Raw genomic sequence first — 12,887 nt, forward strand, 5'->3', positions numbered from 1 at the left:
ACTGTTTCTGGGCTGCTAAGGCAAACAACATTCTTATAGTGTCCAGCCTTGCAACAGGAGCAAATGTTTCAAAGAAATCGACTCCCTGCTGTTGGCTATACCCTTTCACAACTAATCTAGCTTTGTGTCTGTTCAGTGATCCATCTGCATTATTTTTGATCTTGAACACCCATTTAACTCCAATGATCTTCCTACCTTCTGGTCTATCAACCAGCTCCCAGGTTTCATTCTTTGGAATCATCCTTAGTTCAGCTTCCATAGCCTCTTGCCAGCATTTCTCTTTCGAGGCTTCAGCATAGCAGGATGGCTCAACCATGGTCACAGCACATCTTTCATAGATGTCTGCCAATGTTCTGGTGCCCCTAACAGGCATATCATCAAAATCATCCATAGCTTCATTTTCAACTTCAGCATGTTGGTGATCAAGGTCCTGCAAGTCTTCTTCAGTTAAGCTTGCATCTGTCCCATTCCACTTCCAACAGCTTCCTTCATTGAACTTGACATCTCTGCTTACAATAACCTTTTTTGTTGATGGATCAAAGATCCTATAACCCTTCTTCACACTGCTGTAGCCTACAAATACCCCTGGCACAGACTTTCTTTCCAGCTTGGTTCTCTTCTCTGCTGGCACAAGTGCATAGCATAAGCATCCAAACACTTTCAAGTATGACATGATTGGTTTCTGCCCGAACCAGGCCTCAAAGGGTGTTTTACCTTTGACTGCTTTAGTTGGTAGTCTATTTAGTAAGTAGACAGATGTGTTTACTGCCTCAGCCCAGAAGTTGTTTGGCATTTTGGCCTCAAACAGTAGGCATCTGGCCATATCAAGAACAGTCCTGTTTTTCCTCTCACAAACACCATTTTGCTGTGGTGTGTAGACAGTGGTCAGTTGGTGTAGGATGCTAGCATCATCACAAATCTTCTGGAACCTCTGAGACACATACTCGGCTCCATTGTCTGACCTTAGGCTCTTGAGTTTGCTGTTGGCTTGGTTTTCAGCCAAAGCCTTGAACTTGCGAAAGAAGTCATTGACATCTGACTTTTGTTTCAAGAAGGTTACCCAACAAAACCTGGTGCAGTCATCAATGAACAAGGCAAAATACTTGCAGCCATTTAGTGAGCTGGTCTTCATAGGTCCACAGATGTCAGTGTGAACCAACTGAAGTTTCTCTTGGGCTCTCCATGCCTTGTTGACTGGAAAGGGCAGTCTGGTTAGCTTGCCAAGCTGACAGACTTCACACACCTCTTTGTTTGGCTCGAACTTAGCCATATCTTCAACCAAATTCAGTTTTTGCATTTGCCCGAGTGAGTTGTAGTTCACATGCCCCATTCTTTTGTGCCACAAACTTGCCTCATCAGTCTGAGCTGCATATGCTCTTGCTTGCAACTGATTTACATCCACATTGAAAGAGTACCAAAAGATCATTCCTATTTGCTCACATAGTGAGCCTTGGAACTCCTCATTGATGGGACGTTCAATAAACCAAATCACAAGTCCAGTTAGAATAAAGAAAGCAGCAGTTGTTATCCACAGATCTCCGGAAAGAGGCATCAGGAATATCCAGATGCTTTTCTTGTTGATTTTGGGCACTACGGTTCCAACGCCTATGTCAGTGAATGGCATCGTGAAATCGACATATGGGAATATACTGGCAAGGATCGTTGTATCCCCCATAACAGCATCGTAATTCTAGTCCATTAATCACAAGAAAGAATATGTAAATACCACATTTAAGTACAATTATAATCTGAATTCTCAGAAGAAGAGGAAGCCATGCATAAATCCATTAATTCAGATTTCTTACCTTATAATAAACCTGAAGGATAAGATCATTGTAAGTTCCTGCCATTTGTCCGTTGGCATCTTCAAACGGGATAAAATCATAATGTACTTTGTAATAGGCCCAATTTGCCCGGGCCCAAATCACAAAGAAATAAAAACCAAAAATAATAAATGTCCCAAAATGTCCAATTACAGACCCAATTACGTGGCCCAAACCACTTTTAACCTAAACTACCCTAACACAAGCCCAACACCTAATAGCCTGATGGCCCAACACCTAGCCTAGCAGAGACCAAAATCAGAAAACCCTAGCAGCTAGGGTGAGCCTCCAGCGCCGCAACTGAGCCAGGCTTCCCCCTCACTCGTGTAGCGCCTCCGAGCCGAGCCACACCACCACCAGGGACCACGTCTTCTGCCTGCACTCTGGCACAACTCCGTACATGCGTACCCTCACGCCCGTATACCTGCAACAACACGCACACAGCAAACGCAAGCAAACAAAAAATGAACAAAAAGCGAAGAAGGCAGAGAAAAAAGGGTAAAATCGAAAGAAAAATATAGAAAAAGAAAAACAGAAAAAGGGGCGATTTTTGTATTTTTCCTTTTGGCTATATAAAGCCATAACGAAATCTGTAAAGGAGAGTACGCAGATTGTATCAAAAAAAGAATCAATACAACAAAGGTTTTTTTCTCTATTTGCGATTCTGTTTTTTGCGATCGTTCTTCTTTCTTTTGTTCTTTGTTTTGTTATTAATACATGTATAAGCGCATATATAAAATAAAAGTAGTAAAGTAGAGGAGGAGAGATTTACCTTCCGGTTTGAGGCCGTCGGATCTCTGCTCCCTTCGTCGTGATCGAAGTGTGGGTAGAGGCTCTGAGAGCAATTTTGTAAAGCTAGAAACGGTGGGGAGGGGAAGCGTCTCACACTTGCGGCTGAGACTGAAATGATGGAAGGATATTTGCTTCAAATTTTAGGGTTTATTTACCCTTTTATATAGTTCAAGAAACTGTGCCGTTTTAAGCCTATGTCGGTGGCTTCAAAACGACATTGTATTGGCCTATGCCCGATGATCCGACCCGGATGCGTTAGATCCGCGTATCATGTGGAGGGAGGGATTTTTGCGAAGTCGATCCCCATTTTTTTCTGATGTTTTCAAAATCATTTTCTCACCTTTTTAATTTAGCTCTATATTTTTCTATTTGTTTCACCTTGGTCCAGTGATGCGTTTGATCCTTTTTTAATTTTATTTTCCATCACATTAACGCATCTAATATTTTTCTTACAAATCGAATTCAATATTGTTATCTACTATTATTTTATATTAATGTTTTAAGTTTTTTTTATATATATATGCGGTATTATTACTTTAAATAGGATTGCCTTATAATATATTATTATTAATGATATAAATTTATTACATATCATATTTTTAAATTTATCATGTATCATTATTTCGAGATTCAATATATATCATTTAAATTCATCACACTTTTTATATTTTAAGTCTTACATATATCCTTTGATATTTCTATTTTGCAAGACAACTTTGGAATCTACTTTAATTTTATTTATTTGTTTTTCTTCTCTTGTTTTTTTTGGTATTCTAAGTTTAGTTGTTAAGGCTTACGATTGTTTAGAATGTTGATAATTATTTTTGCATGGAATATGACATGAGATTATAATTTGTGAATGTGTTATGTTGTTTATTCATTTTCATAGGTTGTCGATGATTATTAATATACATTTTAGCTTACCAATTGTTGTTTCAGGATGTACATCAATATTTTATTTTTTTATATTATATTTGATTTCATCAAAGTATTTAAACATTTCGTTTAAAGATTTTCAAGATAGCTATACTCGGTATTTGGAATCCTCAAGAGAATTGAGCCCTAACGTATTAGGTTCCAATTTTTCTCGTAGAATCTAAATAATCGAGATTTTTTTAAACATACAAATTTCGAATAAAAGCCCATTCTCGGGAATTTGATGCGTTGTGTCCTAACGCATTGAATACGACATGTTATTTTCTCGAGACGAGGATTTTTAAAAAAAATAAAAGGCAATGTTCGATATTCAAGAATTTTGTGAAATCGAACCCTAACTTACTGGGTTTTGATTTTCTCATTTGACCCAGATAATCGGACATCCTCCTTAAGATGCATAGGTTTTAAAAGACGAGAGATAAACTTAATTTTGAGGATTTAAAATGTTGCACTCTAACTTACTGAGTGTGACGATTTATTTCTTTGAAATAAGTGAATCTCATCGTCTAATTCATTTTATTCAAAATAAAAGGATCGTATTTTAAAATCTTTTCAAAATTTTGACATTAAGACATTAAACAATCAAATCGGTACCAATTTTGGGCGTCACGAGGGTGCTAACCCTTCCTCGTGCGTAACCGACTCCCGAACCTATTTTCTCAAAAATTCGCAGACCTAAAATTATTTTCAAGGTGATCCGGTCACACCACAATAAAAGATCGGTGGCGACTCCCCATTTCCATTTTCAAAATCGATACCTATTTTTTAAATTATTAAAATCGGTGTCGAAGCTTGGCGACTCCACTGGGGACATTTAGAGAGTCAGGCCGTAAAATTGATTGTTTTTTGTCTTATTGTCAAAAACTGAAATTTTGATTTGAAAAATTACGACCTTCTTTGCATTTGTTTGCATGATTATTGTAAATTGAGTGATATATTTTGGCATCATTTTTGCATAAGGCTATTTAGTCTTGTCCTTTTAAGTGGGAGTGAGAAGCTAGTCCTTCGTAAGGTTTTCACCTCCGTGTAGGATAGCGGATCACTTCCGGGGTACATCCGTACCTATGTCTTCATGAGATTTTCATCTCCGTGCAGCCATAGGGAAATGTATTCCCCTGAACCGAACTCGGTCTGTATGAGCCTATAATGGGTGAAGATCGAGGAATCTGCTGGTTCGAATACCTTATCTTTAGAACCAAACCTCATATAGTGAACTTAGGAACTTAGCCTAGATAGAGCCACTCCAAACCCCTAGTGGTCACCTGATTAGGTACTTTTGTCTTCCTTGTTTACTTCTGTTTGGTACTAACCCCTCTTGTTGTGTTTTGATTATGATTGCATTGCATTTGCATCTTAGGAAAGAGATATTGATTCAAGTCCGATTACTAAATTAGAAAGCTTGTCATGGAATACGAATTCCTTAATAAAGTGGAAAACAATACGACTTCCCGAATATATTCTGAGAAACACGAGAATGGCGATGGAAAAGTTCGTGACCCTGTTTCGTGGCCTGAGGATTCAAGGCGATTGTCTAAGAGCCTTCGACGTTCCGAAGAAGCTGACAAGCTTAATGAAGATGGGCAGGTGATGGATCGCGACCAAGACCAGGAAAGTGAGCTAGCAGTGGCACCTATTGGAAATTGGTGAGATTATCTCAAACATGCGCATGAAGAAGAAGATAGATGTTGTTTCTTGGAATATGAGGGTGAGGTCGTACATGTATCCTTTTTATGTAAAGGAATTTGCTTTCTAGAAAAGTTTTCTAAATGTAATTGAATCAAAATCAATGTCTATTTAGGCACGCATTTCATGCATTCGCATTACATGTATTAAAGTCCATTGAAAGGGTCTAATTAAGAAAATTTATTTCAGCTAATCTGGAAACCGACAAAAGCTCACCTATTAAGCATCAATACGGTACTCGTCGAAAGACTAAAGAAATGGATCAAAGATTAGAGAAATTGGAGCAAATGCAAAAGGATATGCCAGAACGGTTACAAGTGCAAATGCAAGAGCGGTTAGATAAAATTCAAGAGGACATAACGGAAAGATTGATCAAGGCTAAAAAAGATGCGATGGCTGAATTGACCCACCTACTGACTAAAGGTATAAATAAGGGGAAGGGTCCTATGATTAAAGATGAAGGATAAAACAAGGATAGACCTATCTATCCTCTAGATTTTACGCTTCCGCATGCGCAGATTCAGACCGAGGTTGGATCAGGTTCTAATCTTAGAGATAACCCAACGAATCTTGTTATTCCTGATTTCGATGAAATGGCTGAAAAAGAGAAGGCAAACGTCGAACTGTCAAAACAATGGGAGGATAGGTGTAAATGGTTGGAGGAAAAATTCAAAGCCCTGGAAAGCGCCGATAGTCACCATGGAATCGATGCGAAAGATCTGAGCTTGGTTCTAGACTTAGTACTCCCTCACAAGTTTAAGATGCCTGAATTTGAGAAATATAGTGGGACCAGTTGCCCAGAAGCTCATATCACCATGTTTTGTAGGAGAATGACTGGGCACATTAACAATGATCAGCTATTAATACATTGTTTTCAGGATAGCCTCATTGGAGCAGTGTCGAAATGGTACAATCAGTTAAGCCGTACTGAGATTGGTTCATGGAGGGACCTAGCACAGGCATTCATGAAACAATACGGTCATGTAATGGATGTGGTTCCCGATAGAATCACCTTGCAAAACATGGAAAAGAAATCGAGCGAAAGTTTTAGGCAGTATGCACAGAGGTGGAGAGAAGTTGCAGTCCAGGTTCAGCCACCCCTCTCGGAGAAAGAGACGACAATGCTCTTCATCAATACGTTGAAGGCCCCATTCATTACGCATATGTTAGGGAGTGCTACAAAAAGCTTTTCTGACATAGTCATGAGCGGTGAAATGATTGAAAGTGCTATAAGAGCCGGAAAAATTGAGGTGGAAGAGAGTGATAAGAGGTCAACCTCAAGGAGAAGAGAAAGTGAGGTGAACAACACAGCTTACTCAAGGTCAAGTAAAGGGGTCGCCAGTCAACAAGGTTCATCAAGACAAGAACCTTGTGTGAAACCAAGTATTGAGAAGCTCCAGTTCACACCAATTCCGGTGTCATATAAGGAGCTGTATCAAAGCTTATTCGATGCGCATGTTGTCGCTCCTCATTACTCAAAACCCCTGCAACCTCCGTATCCTAAGTGGTAAGATGCGAACGCACAATGTGACTACCACGCGGGAATTGCGGGGCACTCGATAGAGAATTGCATTACCTTCAAAATTCTAGTTGAAAATGTTATCAACATGGGTATTGTCAAGTTGGGTGACTCATCTAATGTAGAAATTTCGCTACCCAATCATGATTGACAATAAGGTGAATGCACTGCATGAAGAGATGTTGAGAAACGCTCACATCAATGACATGTATGAAGACACAATTGAAGAAGGGACCTTGTTAAATATCTGGCCTTATGAATCTGGAGTGTTCTAAACAATTAGATTGCGGAAGAAATCCCTATAGTTTTTAGAGCTTTTCTAGAGTAATGTTCAGAACATTTTTGTTGTTTTTAGCCTAGAAATGATAGAAATTCCTTTGTGAAATAGGCTTATGTCTAAACGTTGTTATTTTAATGAAATACATCTTTGCAATTATTTCTGAGCCAATATTTTCTTTCTTTACGAATAATTCTATATTCTTTCATTCTTGTGGATTTTCTTCCAAACCATCATTCATTTATTCATATGATACAAATAATTATTTTATACATTCTTTTGTACATTCTTCGGTACTCATTATGGGTCCTCGGATATCAATTACTTGAATGACTCTGCTACAGACCCAGATTTTTCTCTTGAGCGAGGCATGTGTTTGGATGGATCTCATGGCTTTGGAAATGACATAGATCGTAGCTTATCTCCGAACTTGTCGAGGATGGTAGCATGAGAGGATAGACAGATCCTACCTCACAAGGAATTGTGGACTTGGTGAAGATTAGAATTAACCTGACCGCAAAGACGAAGCAACACCTTGTTGAGTGACCTTTAGGGTTCAAAGATGTCTTCGTATGATCATACCAAGATATGCTCAGGTTAAGCGCCGATAATGAAATCTGCACAACAGCACGATGTCAATATTTGCAGTATGAACGATGTAAGTCTTTGTCGAGGCAATGCCTTTCTCGTGGAGTCAGCACAGCTTTGCCTATTTGAAGTCGAATTTCCATCTCTTCAAGTTGTTGTTGGGTCTATCCTGATTAAAGAGGAAGATCCAAAGTTTTCTGTCGTAGTTGCGCCCCAAAAGGCTCAGATCAAAAAGAAAAAAAGAAAAATCAAAATCAAAGTAAAAAAAATCAAATCAAAAAATCAAAATAAAAAAACAAAAAGAAGAAAGAAGAAAATCAAATTCAAGATCAAAATGAAAATGAGAAAAAGAAAGAAGAATGAAAAAGGGAAATCTAGATGAAAAAATCAGAATGAAAAAGAGAAAAAGAAAGAAAAGGAGAGGCCAAGGCGAAAACCCGCAAAGGGCGCTTTGTGACCAAAGGTGGTTTTAAGTTGAAAACCCGAAAAGGGCGACTCAAATTTCGAGCACAATGGGGCATGGACATCACCATTATCGAAGACTTCTAATGGGCATTGCTTCATTTTGAGAGGCTACTTCATGAGCCAAAGTCATCGTATACTGATACAGAATTTCAGAGAAGAGGGTATTAGAGAATGCATTGAGCTTAAACAATAGCACGATAGTTGAGGACTCAAATTAACTCAGAAGTGGACACCACGATTCGTCACTGAATTACCTAGAGATGAACATCGAAAATTGAAGGAAAACGACTGAGACTTAAAGGATTGGCATGAGAAATTACTATTTTCCTTCCTTGCTTGTCGAACATCTGTACCGGGGCAATACCTTTCTCTTTGGTTTGCAGGGTTTAGGTAATTTTACCTATTGAAATCCTTTCTCTCCGGGTGTTAGTTGAGCCAGAGTTGGATGAAGCAGAATGGATCCAATCGCGATGTGATCAGTTGAACCTAGGAAAGAGGTTAAAAGCTATTCTTGAAGGTCGGATGTACCAAAAACAAATGATATGAGCCCATAATGAACAGTTTCATCTCAGAGAATTCCACGAGAGGGTAGGATGTAGAAAAGATCATTCATCTCCAAAAGGATTCCAAAGGGAAATGAATGCCAAACCGGGAATGTCCCTACGTTGTAAAGAAGTCATTCTTTAGAAGAGCACTAATCCTGAGTGAGATTGCTAGTCTTATAAACTCGGATCCCGTCAGGAAATACTTCGTTTAAAGAAGGAGAAAGGACCAAGGTGAAAACCCGTAAAGGGCACTCTGAGTCAAAAAAAATTTTGAATGCATGAAAAAATGAAAAATGAAAAAATGAGAATGGAAAATGAAAATGGAGAGGCTAAGGGGAAAACCCGCAAAGGGCACCTTAGGCAAAAGGGGATTTGAGTTGAAAACCCGAAAAGGGCGACTCAAATACTGATTAGAATGGGCATAAGGTGATTTAAGCTGTTCAAGTTTTGATCATATTGGGGCATGTAGTGAGCTTGTTATGCCTATCAGTAGGAGAGGATAGGCGACATCTTGGAGCATCGACAGAGTACTGTAGATCTCCTAAACACATGTCAAACTCAGAATGGTCTTTAGAAAGTTTGTACAGAGAAGTTCAAGCTGCGATATCTGGGGCACCCAATTCTCATATTATTTGTTGTTCTTGGAATACCTTTTTCTTTTCCAAGATATACATTCCCAATTAATTTCTTTGTCATCATTCTTCACTATCTTCGATAATTTATTCTTTCGAGCTATGCTCAGAACCAACTTTATTCTTCCATTATTATGACCTTTTTGCAAACATGTTGCATTGGAATAATGATTAATGGACTAATAAAACTTTCACAAAGGAAGTTTTGCGTATTACTCTGAAAAGTTTCTAAATAATATAGGAGCTTGAAACAGGACTTTTGTTTAGAACACATCAAATCTAAAGGTTGGAAATTTGAGAAGGAATAGTCTAAATTTAGACTTTCTCTTTGGATTTTTGTTGTCAAATGCGTTGATTGACAAGACACCATGTTGGTGATAAAGCTTAAGTAAACAAGCAAACAATGATCATCAGGCAAGAGGAAGGGGTTACCTCGGAGAAGAGAGCCTTCATTTGCGCTTGAGTTTTTGGTACGACACCCTGAGAATGGTGTAAGAAACCAGAACGATTTAGATCTTGTATCCTTGATTTGTGATAAGAGAGGATTCAGGAAAAGCCATATTTCTACCCTTGGATTACAGTGGGAGAATGATGGTACAAATTCTTGTGCCCTAAGGGGTTAAACTTTCAGGTTTACAGTGGGGGCAATCCGATTAAGTGATTCTTTGAAAAGCCGGTCAAACAAGAAGGCGTTGTAGCACGTTAGTCACAAAGCCTCAATAAACTTCGAGTAATGACAACCCAAGCGGGATCGTTCTCGAAAAAAATAAAATTCTGCATTCATGCAACCACCATTCACACATGTCTAGTTAGGAGCATTTGATTCATTTTTATCATGCCATCCTAATCATTAGGCATAATTAGGTTCATTATACAGGTCATGTTCCCAGAGAACAGATCAGTGAAGATCAGAAAACAAAGCCTTACCTCCATCGGTTGTAGTGGAGCTGGTTAAATATAGCGGATCTTGCCTTCCTGCGTTAACAGTGAAGCAGATCGAAAACAAAGCCTTGCCTCCATCGGTTGCAGTGGAGCTGGTTAAAGAAACAGATCTTGTCTTCCTGCATTAACAGCGAAGTAGATCGAAAACGAAGCCTTGCCTCCATCGGTTGTAGTGGAGCTGGTTAAAGATAGCAGATATTGCCTTCCTGCGTTAACAGCGAAGCAGATCGAAAACGAAGCCTTGCCTCCATCGGTTGTAGTGGAGCTGGTTAAAGATAGCAGATCTTGTCTTCCTGCGTTAACAGCGAAGCAGATCGAAAACAAAGCAGATTTTGCTTTCCAGCATTAACAGTAAAGCAGAAGAAAACAACCAGATCTTATCTCCCTAAGCAGTAGTGGAGCAGATCACATCAAGTCTTATCTCCTCAAGCAATAGTGGAGCAGATGAAAGAAACCAGATCTTATCTCCCTAAGCAATAGTGGAGCGGATCGAAGACGGCGAATCTCATCTTCCCCAGGAGTAGGGAAACAGATTTAAGCCATTAATCCTATCTCCCTAAGCAATAGTGAAGCGGATCGAAGACGGAAAATCTCATCTTCCCCAAGAGTAGGGAAACAAATTTAAGCCATTAATCCTATCTCCCTAAGCAATAGTGGAGCGGATCGAAGACGGTGAATCCCATCTTCCCCAGGAGTAGGGAAACGGATTTAAGCCATTAATCCTATCTCTCTAAGAAATAGTGGAGCGGATCGAAGACGGCGAATATCATCCTCCCCAGGAGTAGGGAAACAGATTTAAGCCATTAATCCTATCTCCCTAAGCAATAGTGGAGTGGATCGAAGATGGCGAATCTCATCTTCCCCAAGAGTAGGGAAACAGATTCAAGCCACAAATACTACCTCACCGACGTTGTGGTACCAACTCTTACCTCCGAAGAGTCAACTTGAAGAAGAAGAGCACCAAGGTCCAAAACACGACCGGGAAAAATTGGTCCTCCTTAGTCTTTGCTCTATTCTCGTTACACGACAATGAGCAAAGAGGGGCAGCTGTAATAGGCCCATATTTTTAAATTTATCATGTATCATTATTTCGAGATTCAATATATATCATTTAAATTCATCACACTTTTTATATTTTAAGTCTTACATATATCCTTTGATATTTCTATTTTGCAAGACAACTTTGGAATATACTTTAATTTTATTTGTTTGTTTTTCTTCTCTTGTTTTTTTTGGTATTCTAAGTTTAGTTGTTAAGGCTTACAATTGTTTAGAATGTTGATAATTATTTTTGCATGGAATATGACATGAGATTATAATTTGTGAATGTGTTATGTTGTTTATTCATATTCATAGGTTGTCGATGATTATTAATTTACATTTTAGCTTACCAATTGTTGTTTCAGGATGTACATCAATATTTTATTTTTTTATATTATATTTGATTTCATCAAAGTATTTAAACATTTCGTTTAAAGATTTTCAAGATAGTTATACTCGGTATTTGGAATCCTCGAGAGAATTGAGCCCTAACGTATTGGGTTCCAATTTTCCTCGTAGAATCTAAATAATCGAGATTTTTTTAAACATACAAATTTCGAATAAAAACCCATTCTCGGGAATTTGATGCGTTGTGTCCTAACGCATTGAATACGACATGTTATTTTCTCAAGACGAGGATTTTAAAAAAAAATAAAAGGCAATGTTCGATATTCAGGAATTTTGTGAAATCGAACCCTAACTTACTGGGTTTTGATTTTCTCATTTGACCCAGATAATCGAACATCCTCCTCAAGATGCATAGGTTTTAAAAGACGAGAGATAAACTTAATTTTGAGATTTAAAATGTTGCACTCTAACTTACTGAGTGTGACGATTTATTTCTTTGAAATAAGTGAATCTCATCGTCTAATTTATTTTATTCAAAATAAAAAGATCATATTTTAAAATCTTTTCAAAATTTTGACATTAAGACATTAAACAATCAAATCGGGACCAATTTTGGGCGTGACGAGGGTGCTAACCCTTCCTCGTGGGTAACCAACTCCCGAACCTGTTTTCTCAAAAATTCGCAGATCTAAAATTATTTTCAAGGTGATCCGATCACACCACAATAAAAGATCGGTGGCGACTCCCCATTTCCATTTTCAAAATCGATACCTATTTTTTAAATTATTAAAATCAGTGTCGACATACTTCATAACCTAAACTTTGAACGGCTTCCTTAAACACATCAACACAATATCCAGTTACAATTGTTTCATTTGTTCGGGGATCACGAGTCACGCTAATTATTTCTCTGAATCCATTATTTGCTGGAACCCCAATCCTCAGCCTCTTGCTATGTAGAGACCAACCTTTCAGAATGTTCATAGTTAATCCAGGCCAAATAACACTTTCAAGCTTACTAGATGATGTCGAATTCGTCTCATTATGGTTTTCTTGCTTCATCAAGGAGGTGATTCCATTTCCTGAATTCCAGTAACCAATTATCCTTCCTCCCTTGAATACGTTTACAATTTGTAATTCCTTTGGGATCAGCCTGCTATTAGTAAGTTGAAAGCCACCAGTTATTCCCTTGAATCTACAATGTAATATCTCATCCATAAATACCAAACCACTTTTTGAGGACCGGATAGTGGTGAAGTTCATATTCATTCTGGTTACTTGGTGTAGGATATGAGG

Source organism: Gossypium hirsutum, chromosome D07 (genome assembly GCF_007990345.1).
Source record: "Gossypium hirsutum isolate 1008001.06 chromosome D07, Gossypium_hirsutum_v2.1, whole genome shotgun sequence".
NCBI classification, from domain to species: Eukaryota; Viridiplantae; Streptophyta; class Magnoliopsida; order Malvales; family Malvaceae; genus Gossypium; species Gossypium hirsutum.